General features: G+C 37.9%; 1 protein-coding gene across 1 annotated transcript in view; it reads right to left on the bottom strand.

The window, feature by feature from the left end:
* RAD51B (RAD51 paralog B) overlaps window positions 1–13,523 on the bottom strand; it is a 489,070-nt gene that overhangs the window by 313,232 nt on the left and 162,315 nt on the right. The window lies entirely within an intron of this gene.

Genomic DNA, 13,523 nt, shown 5'->3' with positions numbered 1-13,523 from the left:
ATTCAGAAGCTTTTAAAGAGGAAACAAAAAAAAACACTCAAAGAACTCAAAGAACTAGAGGAAAACAGAATCAAAGAGATGAAGGAATGGAAGAGGGAATTTAAAACGGAAATTGACACAATAAAGAAAACACTAAAAAAGATAACCCTAGAGGTAGAACACCTAAAAAAGAAACCAGGAATCACAGAAGCAAGCATTTCCAATAGATTACAAGAGATCGAAGAGAGAATCTCGGGGGCAGAAGACAACATTGTAAACATAGACAAAACAGCCAGAGAAGATGCAAAAAACAAAAAGCTCCTAACCCAAAATGTCCAGGAAATCCAGGACACAATGAGAAGACCGAACCTAAGGATAATAGGAATAGAAGAGGGAGAAGAGTATCAACTAAGAGGCACAGTAAATATCTTCAACAAAATCGTAGAAGAAAACTTCCCTACTCTCAAGAATGAGATGACCACGAGCATAAAAGAAGCCTTCAGAACTCCAAATAGGTTGGACCAGAAAAGAAATACCTCCCGACACATAATAGTAAAAACATCAAGTGCCCAAAGCAAAGAAAGAATACTAAAAGCAGTAAGGGAAAAAGGTCAGGTAACATATAAAGGCAGGCCAATCAGAATCACACCCGATTTCTCAACAGAGACTATGAAAGCTAGAAGAGCCTGGACAGACATCATGCACACCCTAAGAGAACACAAGTGCCAGCCCAAGCTGCTGTAGCCAGCAAAACTATCAATCACCATCGATGGAGAGATGAAGATATTTCAAGACAAATCAAAATTTACACAATATCTGACCACAAACCCAGCACTACAACGAATTATAGGTGGAAAACCCAATACAATGAGGGAAAATACAGCCTAGTAATAACAAGAAAACTAAAAGAAGAAAAAGACACAGACACAACTCAACCCAAAAAAGCAATAATGGCAGGAAACAGAAACAACTATTCCTTGATATCTATTAACATAAATGGACTCAACTCCCCAATAAAGAGACATAGGCTATCAGACTGGATACATAAACAAAATCCAGCATTTTGCTGCATCCAGGAAACTCATCTCAGAGACAAAGACAGACACTATCTCAGAGTTAAAGGGTGGGAAAAAAACTTCCAAGCAAACAGCTCCAAGAAGCAAGCTGGAGTGGCTATTCTAATATTGAATAAAGTAAATTTCCAACCAAAAGTTATCAAAAAAGATAAGGAAGGACACTTTTTACTCATTACCGGGGAAACCGGTCAGGAGAAACTCTCAATCCTTAACATATATGCTCCAAATAAAAAAGCACCCACATTCACAAAAGAAATCCTACTAAAGGTCAAAAAATATATTTCACCTTAAACAATAATAGTGGGAGACTTTAATACCCCACTCTCACCAATGGACAGATCATGGAAACAGAAACTGAACAAGGACACTGCAAAACTAGCAGAGACTTTGAACCAACTAGAATTAATAGATATATACAGAACATATTATCCTAAAGTAAAAGAATACACCTTCTTCTCAGCACCCCATGGCACCTTCTCGAAAATTGACCACATAATTGGACACAGAGCTAGCCTCAATCGATATAAGAAGATTGAAATACTCCCATGCATCCTCTCAGATCACCATGGTCTACGGCTGGTCTTTAACAACAACAAAGACAACAAAAAGCCCACATACACATGGAAACTAAACAACGCTCTGTTAAACGATAGCAGGGTCAAAGAAGAATAAAAAAAGGAATTAAGGATTTTCTAGAATTCAACAAAAACGAAAACACAACATACCCAAACCTATGGGATGCAATGAAAGCAGTACTGAGAGGAAAACTCATAGCCCTAAGTGCTTCCAAAAAGAAACTGGAGAGAGCTTACATCAGCAACCTGACAGCACAGCTAAAAGCCCTAGAACAGAAGGAAGCAGATATACCCAAAAAGAGTAGACGGCAAGAAATAATCAAGATTAGGGCAGAAATAGACCAAATAGAATCAAAAAGAACCATTGAAAAAAATCAACAAAACCAAGAGTTGGTTCTTTGAGAAAATCAACAAGATTGATAAACCCCTAGCTAGAGGGCAAAGACTAACTAGAGGGCAAAGAGAGAGTATACAACATCAGAAAGGAAATAACAACTGAAACTGAGGAAATTCAAGAAATCATCAGATCCTACTACAAAAACTTATACTCCACAAAATTGGAAAATCCGGAGGAAATGGACGAATTCCTAGACAGATACAAGATCCTAAAGTTAAACCAGGACCAAGTAAACCATCTAAATAACCCTATAACACCTAAAGAAATAGAAGAAGTCATCAAAAGTCTCCCAACCAAAAAAAGCCCAGGTCCAGACGGGTTCAGTGCAGAATTTTATCAGACATTTATTGTGGATATCAGACACCAATACTCTCCAAACTATTTCAAAAGATAGAATCAGATGGAATACTACCTAACTCATTTTTTGAGGCTACAATAACCCTCGTACCTAAACCACACAAAGACCCTACAAGGAAAGAGAACTTCAGACCAATCTCACTTATGAACATTGATGCAAAAATACTCAACAAAATCCTTGCAAACCGAATCCAAGAACACATCAAAACGATCATTCATCATGACCAAGTAGGCTTCATCCCTGGGATGCAGGGATGGTTTAATATAAGGAAATCCATCAATGTAATCCACCATATAAACAAACTCAAAGATCAAAATCACATGGTCATCTCACTAGATGCTGAGAAAGCATTTGACAAAATCCAACACCCCTTCATGTTAAAAGTCCTGGAAAGAACAGGAATCCAAGGTCCATACTTAAACATAATAAAAGCAATATACAGCAAACCAACAGCCAACATCAAACTTAATGGCGAGAAACTTGAAGCAATCCCACTAAAATCAGGGACTCGACAAGGCTGCCCACTCTCCCCCTACCTATTCAACATAGTACTTACTGGAAGTCCTGGCTGGAGCAATTAGACAGCAAAAGGAGATCAAGGGGATACAAATCGGAAAGGAAGAGATAAAAACATCACTCTTTGCCGATGACATGATAGTGTACTTGAGTGACCCCAAAAATTCCACCAGAGAACTTCTACAGCTGATAAACAAGTTCAGCAAAGTGGCTGGATACAAAATTAACTCGAACAAATCAGTAGCCTTCCTATACTCAAAGGACAAACATGTGGAGAAAGAAATTAGGGAAAAGGTACCCTTCACAATCGTCACAAAAACTATGAAATACCTTGGTGTGACTCTAACTAAGCAAGTAAAGGACCTGTACAACAAGAACTTCAAACCTCTAAAGAAAGAAATTGAGGAGGATCTCAGAAAATGGAAAGATCTCCCATGCTCATGGATTGGAAAGATCAACATCTTAAAAATGGCCATCCTACCAAAAGCAATCTATAGATTCAATGCAATCCCCATCAAAATTCGAACCCAGTTCTTCATGGAACTGGAAAGATCAATGTGCAATTTCATATGAAATAACAAAAGACCTAGAATAGCGAAATCCATCCTCAACAACAAAAAAACATCTGCGGGAATCACTATCCCTGACCTCAAGCTATATTACAAGGCAATCGTGCTGAAAACTGCATGGTACTGGTACAGAAATAGGCATGTGGATCAATGGAATAGAATAGAAGATCCAGAAATGAGCCCTCATGTATATGGTCACCTGATTTTTGACAAAGAAGCAGTAAACATTCAATGGAAAAAGGACAGCCTCTTCAACAAATGGTGCTGGTCCAACTGGCACTCAGCATGCAAAAGAATGAAAATAGACCCTTTCTTATCTCCTTGTACAAAGCTCAAGTGTAAGTGGATCAAAGATCTCCACATTAAACCAGATACACTGAAACTATTAGATGAGAAAGTAGGGAAAACCTTAGAACACATAGGCACAGGGGAAAATTTCCCGAACAAAACACCAATGGCTAAAGCTCTAAGGTCAAAGATTAACAAATGGGACTTAATGAGATTGCAAAGTTTCTGTAAGGCTAAGGACATTGTCAAGAAAACAAAACAGCAGACAACAGAATGGGAAAAGATCTTTACCAACCCTACATCAGATAGAGGCCTAATATCCAAGGTATACAAGGAACTCAAAAAGCTAGACACCAGAGAATCAAATAACCCTATTAAAAAATGGGGTACAGAGCTAAACAAAACGTTCTCAGTTGAGGAACACCGAATGGCCCCGAAACATCTGAAGAAGTGCTCGGCATCCTTAGTCATTAGGGAAATGCAAATCAAAACAACCCTGAGATTCCACCTCACACCACTCAGATTGGCCAAGATCCAAAAATTAGATGACAGCAGATGCTGGTGAGGCTGCGGAGAAAGCGGAACACTTCTCCACTGTTGGTGGGGTTGCAAGCTAATACAACCACTCTGGAAATATGTCTGGCGATACCTCAGAAAATTGGATATAGTACTACCTGAAGACCCAGCTATTCCACTTCTGGGCATATACCCCAGAGACACTTTAATACACAACAAAGATATATGCACCACAATGTTCATAGCGGCTCTATTTATAATAGCCAGAAGCTGGAAAGAACCCAGATGTCCTTCAGAAGATGAATGGATACAAAAATTGTGGTACATTTACACAATGAAATACTACTCAGCCACCAGAAACAATGACTTAACCAAATTCTTAAGAAAATGGCTGCATCTAGAGAATATCATCCTGAGTGAGATAACCCAGTCACAAAAGAACAGACATAATATGCAGTCACTGATATTGGGATGCTAACCCCAGAGGCTTGCACTCCCCCAGAAACAACTCACAGACTGTATGAAGTCCAAGAAATAAAAAAAACAAAAAAAAAATATATATTTACAAAACAAGAAGACTTTGACTATTTCCATGTTGCGTTTTGTTTTGCATGTACTTTACGCTCATGGTAACTATTAGGTTTTCAATGCATACTGTCAAGCCCTTGAAAAAATCAAGTACTGACTAAAAAATATATTCACATAGTTTTGTGTAAAAATTATTTTAATATCTGAAAAAACAGTACTGACAAAAATGTATAATTTTAAGCAAAAAATGTTTAAAATCTGTACATTTATCTTTGTTTTGTAAAATAAAGTCGTTTAAAAAAATAAAATAAAATGAACAACAATAACAATAGCAACAACAACAACAACTTGCAAATTTAGTACACACCAAGAAGCTAGGCTACTCTTCCACCTTCGGAAAAATACCTCTATGGCCTCAAAGAACAAAGCCATCAACACAAATCATCTAAGTGCAAAATTGTCTTGTACAGAGGCCTTTGTTGTCTCCTTAGAAGCTACTGCATCTCAACAATCTGCTGACTAAGAGGGCACTAGCACTTCTGCTCTGTCCTCAGGACTGCAGAGGCCTGATGACACAGTTTACCCTGTAGCCTCACAGCTCAGCGGTAAGAATGGAAAAACAAGGCTGAACCCACACCAGGAGGGGTTTCCACTTCCACTGAGACATTTCCAAAATGAAGGCACCACTTTTCGTGTATGCTTATAAGGTGCGCCTCCACTAAAAAGTACACTTCTCCTAAACTGAGAAAAGGACTTCCACCCTTCAGACATCCACTTGTGCCAGATACTTTGAATAGCAGAGTACAGATAGGTCCCCAGCCCGTGGCCCACTAATCATAGAACCCAGGAGCCAACGCATCATTTTGAAATACTCAGAACCTGTAGAAACACTTGAGTCAGATCACAACAGGGCCAGCATAGCTTGTTGTCCAAGAAGGGTAAAGGAAACCTCACGCTGTTTCATGTGCACAAAGGTCTTTTCAGTAAAACCTCTCAAATGCCACCAGGAGTTGATTACAATCCCACTTTTCAAAAGGTTAAATTGCTTACATGTATGTGGTTAATTTTCTTTTAGAGGAACAGGCAGTGCCTGAACATGCTATAAAATATGAGGAGAGAGGCAGTGCAAAGAAGCCTCCGCCGACACTGGTTTCCAGATACCATCTCTCAATGCTGGAATAATTGGAATAATCTTTTAACAAACACACACTATTTATTGAAAAAAAGAAAAACTGACCAACTTAGGCCAATGTTAGCATGTTGATGTTTTGCTTTTGGTATGCTTAATTTACAATGCATTTACAATGGATTTTGTTTTATTACTGAAGTAAAAATCCTACGTTCTTTAATAAAAATTTCTGCACTATTCTATGACACACCCCAATTTATTTGCTCAATTCAATGTTGACAGTCACCACCTCTCCCTCTAATCCTCTGCTGGTCTATAAAATGGTATAGTACTTATGCTAATGCTAGAAATAGCATCCAAATGAGAGTAAAATGGAGAGAGAGAGAGAGAGAGAGAGAGAGAGAGAGAGAGAGAGAGAGAGAGAGAGAGAGAGAGAGAGAACTCCTTAAAGCAGATTATATAGTGAAAGGACACATGCTTTTAAAGTTAACAAAATGTCCACAAAAGATAAAACCATTTATCATTCTACCAATAATATGGTACTAAACTTAAGCCAATTCAGACTTGAACAAAATTTAAGTATCTTCAATAACCTAATAGATGGATATTTATTTAGTATAATAATGATATTTGAATTTTTAGTTCTATTAGAGTAGGTAGGATTGTTTTTCAAAAGTTTAAAATATATTTGTGGGTTTTTTTTCTGTGATTTATCTCAGCCTTTTAACCAACTTTTGGTCTAAGTTATTGGTCATCATTTTCTTCCTTATCGGTACATGTTCTTTATGCATTAAAAAAAGAAGCCCATGGTCTGAGATATTTTTTCCAGATATTCATTTGCCATTTACTCAGCTTATAATGGATTTTCTAGCTATACATTAATCTTCTTAAGCATTTGATGATAGTGTGTCTTATGGTGTGCAGGTTTTCTATGTTGAGAAGCCTTTCTCAAGCAGAGATTTATCTTAAGTAGTCTGACTTTTTCCCCTAAAATACCTGATTATATTTTCTAAAATTAAATAATTATTGCACTTTGCAATTTGAGGATCAGTCTATCTTTCAACAGCCTACATGAAAGACAACACAACAGTGATTATTAACAGCAGACTCCAGAGCGAACTTGTTCTACAAATAATATGTGTGGTCTTTCTGGAGGTAATATTGCTGCAGTTGAGCAGAAACTTTGAGTTTCTGGAGGTTTAGAGATGCCCATACAGTACTTAGAGAAGTATTGAAAATGTAACAGGGAGTCAATAAAACCCATACTATTATTCATGAATTTGGTAGGGGTGGGCAGAAAAGGGGGTTGAGAAAAGATCTCACATAGCCTACTACTGGCTTGAATTCATTATGTAGTAGAGGATGACCTAGAATTACTGAACCTCCTGCCCCTGCCATCTAGGTGCTGAGACTGGGATGTACACTATGATGCCTGGATAGTAGAGATTTTAATCAAGACTTATATGGAGGCTACGGAAGATGCTCTGAGAATAAAGTCCTCATCCAACAAGCATGAGGAGCAGAGTTTCAGTCCCCAGAACCTACATAACTGCTAGGTATGGGGCTGAGAGATGGTTCAGCAGTTAAGAGCTGTTGCTGCTCTTCTGGAGGATCCAACTTCAGTTCCCAGCACCCACATCAGGTCCACAACTGCCTGTAACTCCAGGTCCAGGGCTCCAAAGTCTTCATTGGACATACAATGGGCACCTGCACATAGACACATTCCAAAATACAGACACATAATTAAAATAAATCTTGATCCAGGCAAGTTGATGGCTGCTTTTAATCCCAGAATTCCTGAGGTGGGGGAAATCCCTACATCAAGCTAGGTAGCTATACTAGTTTGACTCAAAAAGTTCAGGGTTCACAGAGACTCTGCCTCAATACAGTAGAGAGACCTGAAGTCAGCTTTGGACCTCCACATTTATGTGCCCACAACATACATGCACATCACACATAAATGACCCAGTAGAGTTCATAAGATACTTTTTATTGGGGTTTACAGATGGCTCACTGAGAAGGGGGCATTCAGCCAAGCTTGATGACCTAAATGGAATTCCAAAAATTCTCATGGTAGGAGGAAAATGCAGATTATCCTCTGACCTTCACTCACACATCAGGAACACTCCCTCAAAGTAAATGTACAAGAATATGTACAAATAATGTATAAGAATAATGTGTAATTCCTTTAGAGTATATTAAAAATATAAATGTAAATATGTATATATATATATATATATATATATATATATATATATATTAAAATAAATAAGTGTAAAAGAATTAACAAATTTCCTCTGGTTTTATAAATACCTAAAGATTTAGCAAGCAGTAGAGCAACTTTACAATCATCTCTTGCTTCCAAGGACTATTCTTTTAAATAATTAGTTACTTTTATGTTATATGCATTGATGTTTTGCCTATGTGAGGATCTTGGAGTTATCTTCAGTTGTGAGTTACTATGTAGGTGCTAGGAATTGAACCTGGGTCCTCTGGAAGAACAGTTCATACTCTTAACCACTGAGCAATCTCTCCAGCCCCTCAACTTTTTCCCCCCAATCCCAACGTTTGCTTTTTAAATGACAAAAAAAGGAAGACTATAATTTGGCCAGATCAGACTTTAGATTGGTAAGAAGGATCAACCTATGGACTGAGAGTCTTCAGGTGGAGTCAGTACCTGCCATCTACCTGTCTGAGACAGGGTTGGGTTCATATAGTACAGACTATGGCTGCTACCCCTCAAGAGAGCCAAGCAATGTCCCTTCACAGCTTGTAAGCATGTAGATGCCCCAGAGCACAGAGAAATTTGAGAAGTCTGAGAGTAAGTCTCAGCTAGCGTTATCATTTTATGAAGAGCGTTTAACTTAGAATACATGAATGGGCAAAGGCCCTATGACTTCCATGGGGTAAAGTGATCATGTCAAAGACTCAGAGTCACTGCTTTCACATAAGGGTATACACTCTTTACTTCTGCACCATCCACCTCTAAATGAACTGTTACAAAGAATATTCTTTGTAAACATTAACTACATGGCAACACTGCACCTAAAAGGTTCAGTTACAATGCATGGTCCAGCTAGGATGAAATATGGGTTAGAAACAATTTAAAAGTTTTTATTGGAAAGAAAAATCTTGGAAGGCTTCACACCTGTAAGTAGCTGCCAACTCTTATGAACTAAAGCCTGGCTTGCAATGGGTACATGGCACACTCAGAGGTGGGGAGCAGGAGACAGAATTAGGGCCCAGACTAAGAGGTGACAGTGAAACCATCTGTGTAGGCTGCAGTTCCAAAGCCATGGGAGGTAGGAGGACATGCTCTGCTGAAGAGAACCATCTTTCTCAGTGATGGGCTACAAGCTGATGAGAAGAAGGGGGTCTTTCCATCCCTTCAATCTTCAACAAATATTCGCAGTGATTCTGGTTTGTATCAGATAACATACAACCTGCGTAATAAAGATCTCAAGTAACTAATTCCAGCAGGAAAAGTTCTGACTGGAGTCTAGTTGGTATGGTTTAGGGTTAGAGATGTAAAACACTCACACAGACAGTTTGAAAACTTCAACAGTAAAGTACTTCAACATTAAAGCATCCCTTAAATTGTAATGTTTGCAAGTACCTGATAGAGGCCAACAGGAATCTCCCCTACCTTGAGATCCTCAAGATTCTCCCTCTCAGAAGGATCCCACAATAGATGCTCAGGAACCATTGTGAGAATAAAGTCAAAGGAGAAATCATAAGAGGAGAAATGTTTTCAATCAAAAGCTAGTGACATTGCTATATGTTCTTATTTGGGTGGTGCAGCTACAGTGGTACTTAGGAGAAAATGTATAGTCTTGTAAGGTTGGGTTATAAACAAAAATGATTTAAAAGCAAAGAGGTAAGAAGAAAGATAGCACACAGGACCTGTTAAGTGAGGAAGCCCAAATAAGAAAAACAAATAAAAAAATTAAATGGGGCAAAAAAAAGTACAATAAGGAGAGTTTTGTTTTTGGTTTTTTTTTTGTTTTGTTTTGTTTTTTTTTTTTTTTTTTTTGTTTTTTAGTCAGTACTTGATTTTTTTCAAGGGCTTGACAGTATGCATTGAAAACGTACTAGTTGCAATAAGCGTAAAGTACATGCAAAACAAAACGCAACATGGAAATAGTCAAAGTCTTCTTGTTTTGTGAATATATGTATAGTTTTTGTTTTCTTTATTTCTTGGACTTCATACAGTCTGTGAGTTGTTTCTGGGGGAGTGCAAGCCTCTGGGGTTAGCATCCCAATATCAGTGACTGCATATTATGTCTGTTCTTTTGTGACTGGGTTATCTCACTCAGGATGATCTTCTCTAGATGCAGCCATTTTCTTAAGAATTTGGTTAAGTCATTGTTTCTGGTGGCTGAGTAGTATTCCATTGTGTATATGTACCACAATTTTTGTATCCATTCGTCTTCTGAAGGACATCTGGGTTCCTTCCAGCTTCTGGCTATTATAAATAGAGCCGCTATGAACATTGTGGTGCATATATCTTTGTTGTGTATTAAAGTGTCTCTGGGGTATATGCCCAGAAGTGGAATAGCTGGGTCTTCAGGTAGTACTATATCTAATTTTCTGAGGTATCCCAGACAGATTTCCAGAGTGGTTGTATTAGCTTGCAACCCCACCAACAGTGAAGAAGTGTTCCTATTTCTCCGCAGCCTCGCCAGCATCTGCTGTCATCTGAGTTTTGGATCTTGGCCAATCTGACTGGTGTGAGGTGGAATCTTAGGGTTGTTTTGATTTGCATTTCCCTGATGGCTAAGGATGTCGAGCACTTCCTCAGATGTTTCTCGGCCATTCGGTGTTCCTCAACTGAAAATGATTTGTTTAGCTCTGTACCCCATTTTTTAATAGGGTTATTTGATTCTCTGGTGTCTAGCTTTTTGAGTTCCTTGTACACCTTGGATATTAGGCCTCTATCTGATGTGGTGTTGGTAAAGATCTTTTCCCATTCTGTTGGTTGCCGTTTTGTTTTCTTGACGATGTCCTTAGCCTTACAGAAACTTTGCAATCTCATTAAGTCCCATTTGTTAATCTTTGACCTTAGAGCTTGAGCCATTGGTGTTTTGTTCAGGAAATTTTCTCCTGTGCCTATGTGTTCTAAGGTTTTCCCTACTTTCTCATCTAATAGTTCCAGTGTATCTGGTTTAATGTGGAGATCTTTAATCCACTTACACTTGAGCTTTGTACAAGGAGATAAGAACGGGTCTATTTTCATTCTTTTGCATGTTGAGTGCCAGTTGGGCCAGCACCATTTGTTGAATAGGCTGTCCTTTTTCCATTGAATGTTTACTGCTCCTTTGTCAAAAATCAGGTGACCATATACATGAGGGCTCATTTCTGGATCTTCTATTCTATTCCATTGATCCACTTGCCTATTTCTGTACCAGTACCATGCAGTTTTCAGCACAATTGCCTTGTAATATAGCTTGAGGTCAGGGATAGTGATTCCCGCAGATGTTTTTTTGTTGTTGAGGATGGATTTCGCTATTCTAGGTCTTTTGTTATTCCATATGAAATTGCACATTGATCTTTCCAATTCCATGAAGAACTGGGTTGGAATTTTGATGGGGATTGCATTGAATCTGTAGATTGCTTTTGGTAGGATGGCCATTTTTAAGATGTTGATTTTTCCAATCCATGAGCACGGGAGATCTTTCCATTTTCTGAGATCCTCCTCAATTTCTTTCTTTAGAGGTTTGAAGTTCTTGTCATACAGGTCCTTCACTTACTTAGTTAGAGTCACACCAAGGTATTTCATAGTTTTTGTAACGATTGTTTTTTAAATCCAAAAAATAGAGCATCCACATGTGTTGTGGTAAATATTAAAAAAATGGCTTAACCTCTTTTTGGTCCCCACAGTCTCACTCTGCAGACACCGCTATAGTGTGGAGCCGAGTTCTGGGATTCTGTCACTCTGTTTGAAAGCCACCCTCTCCATGTGATTCACTTCCCAGGTGGTTCACTCTGCCCGCCCTGTTACTTCTGCCCCAGTGTGTTCTGTTTCTCCATTGCCCAGAACAAACATGACTCCAAAGCCTGGTAGATTATCAGGTTTATACATTAAATCCTCAATCTACAAACCCTCTACACAATAAACTTATATCCAATGGACAAAGATACAAACTGCCCAAACTGAGATAAAAAAGGCCCATAGAAACCCTTCAAAATAATAATAACAAACTTAACAAGCTAAAGTATACACATCTGCCTCCATCTTGTCTCCGCCTCTCTTCCCCCTTCCATCTCCGAAACTGCTTCCTCTTCAGTTTCCTAGGTTTTTTCCCTGTCTACCTCTCCACTGGCCAATCATGTGTCACCTTAACATAAATCTACACACATGTATAGAACCCTGCACTTGATCCTCCGCACCATAAAAACAAAAGACATTTTATTCTTGATTAAACTAATAAAATTGACAAATCTCTCATTTAATTGAGAGTGAGAAGGTACAGCTTTTTAAATTTATATTTTTTACATGGATACTTCATTCATTTTTCATCATGAATTTTTATTATTTTAAAGTAGGGTTGGAAGGGGATGTATATGATGGGGTACGTGCCCTGGGAGGCCAGAGACATGAGGCTGTTGGAAGCTGAAGTTACAGGCTACCCAGTGTGGGTGATGGGAATCAAACTCCGGTCTTCTGAAAGAACAGCATGTTCTAACTGATGAGCCATCTCATCTCTCTAGCCCGAGTTTGTAAAACTGATGTCATATTTGTGCTTATTTCAGAGTACAGTTTGCAGTGTGTGTGTGTGTGTGTGTGTGTGTGTGTGTGTGTGTGTATGTGTGTGTGTTATTCAATGAGTAAATGAGCCTTTCTATCACCTCAGGATAATTTTAGTCCAAAACAATTTTACTATAAGATAAACACTTAAAGGCTTCTAAAACACAGAAAATTTTCATTTTAAAAATTTTAATAAGAAATTCAGTAGAGAATTAGGGAAAGCTGAATGAAGGATATATGGAAACTATACTATTTCAAAATAGAAAGTTAAAATGAAATATCCTCACTAATTTCAAATTGTTAATTTTTTAAAATTGTAGACCCAATTTTGGAAACAAAACAGGAAAAGAAAAACTGATGAGAAAAGAGGCTAAAAAGAAAGTCAGTTATGTATCTGAGTAATAAATTTCCCTTTGCAAGGGAAGGGTTGATTAAAAATACATGAGACTGTTTTCTTTTACAGTTCATAAATGGCTTATTTAATGCATTCAAAAGACAAGTTCTAAAAATACTTTTTTGTAATGACAACATCATTGGATCAGTTAAAGTGCAACTATGTTAAAGAACAGTTCTCATTTGAACCAGGGGACCTTATGAAATATTTATTTTTAAAAATCACTCTTCATTACCTTCTAGTCACACCTCAGGGTGTGAAAGCAGTTTTTGGATACTCTGTACGTGAAAGAAAAGTTAACTGAAGGCAATAATTTATCATGTCTCCCTCTGCCTTGTAAATTAGGGGTCTGAGTTATTTTTTAATTTCTTCTGTTATGGAAAATCTGTACATTTTACCCTTTTGGGGTTTTGAGAAATGTTATTACTTTTCAATATAAATTTGCTTTTC

Source organism: Micromys minutus (genome assembly GCF_963924665.1).
Source record: "Micromys minutus genome assembly, chromosome: 1".
In the NCBI taxonomy this organism is placed as follows: domain Eukaryota; kingdom Metazoa; phylum Chordata; class Mammalia; order Rodentia; family Muridae; genus Micromys; species Micromys minutus.
The sequence above is the reverse complement of the archived record's forward strand: the minus strand, read 5'-3'. Positions and strand labels throughout refer to the sequence as shown.